We start from the raw sequence: 1,207 nt of genomic DNA, 5'->3' as shown, positions 1-1,207 counted from the left end.
TAGGGGATATTGCCTACGGGTTCCTATTGCCAGTGCAAAACCAGAATATGTGATGTGAAAACTCAAAAAAGGCAATTAGCTGAGCTGCTTTCACGGATTCTGAGTCATTTAAAGAGGTTCTTTACTACCTAAAAACCCGTATACCTAAACCAAACTATACTGTGTTCTGGCGAGCAGCTGTCTCCCTTTGTTTCCCACAAATAATTCTTCAGTGGTTATTATGCTAGGAAACACCCTGAAGTTTCGTGAATGCAAAGGAAGCATAATATAGGTGAGGTTCCTGTTCTCATGCCCTTTATAAAATGGTGGGAAAGACGGACATTGAATGAATATTAAACAAATAATTACTCCATTGTAACTGAAAAGTAGAACCAAGAATAAGAGACGGTTATCAGAAAGATGTAACCGTGGAATGTAATTTGGTCTTAAGGACCAGGACTGACAGGACAGTGGCATTTAAGCTAAGACCTGAAAATGGCTTGGCCGACCCAGCAGTGAGGAAAGGCCTTATCAGGCAGAGAAACAACACATGCAGAGTCCTGAGATGAGCAGGGACGTGTGTTGACTGCAGACGGAGGAGGCCAGTATGACTGTGGCATTGTGAGCAAGGGCTGAAAATGGCAGCAATCACAAAAGGGTCTGGTAGCCAGGTTAAGAATTTTGAAAGTAAAATGGTACCTAATCCCAAATCAGAAATGGAGTGTTGGTCATTCCTAAATTAAATTTATATTCTGCAAGTTCTGAAAGAGTTGTCTGATCCCAACACCAAAGGTTTTACTTTTCAGTTTTGACTGTAATCACAAGAGAAAGATTGGTTATCTGGGGGTGAGTGCTTAGCCTAGTTCTAGTTTGCTGGAGTGGATTATGGCCAACATTGACAAATACGGTAGTGTCTTTAGCATTTCCATTCAGAAGTAAGTTGTGGTCTGCTTCTGCACCTGATAGACTCTACCTCCTAACTATTAAGTGCATTTGATACAGAAAAGTAAACATCAAGTGGTTCCGTTGTCAACTAATTACTACATTCTTTTTGTTTTTTAGAATGAGAAAAAGAAGGGAACACTTCTCACCTTTTAATTAAAGGCTCTTGAACTTTTTCCCAAATCTTGTTCCTTTATCAGTAAATGGTAACATCCAATCAAGACTTATTCTAACCTTCAAAATCCGTAACCTGGGCACCAGGGTCTTCCAAGGATGACGTGCTTCT

Source organism: Echinops telfairi, unplaced genomic scaffold (assembly GCF_000313985.2).
Source record: "Echinops telfairi isolate 266 unplaced genomic scaffold, ASM31398v2 ScPeMD7_7420;HRSCAF=8458, whole genome shotgun sequence".
Taxonomy (NCBI): Eukaryota; Metazoa; Chordata; class Mammalia; order Afrosoricida; family Tenrecidae; genus Echinops; species Echinops telfairi.
Note: the sequence above shows the minus strand (reverse complement) of the source record.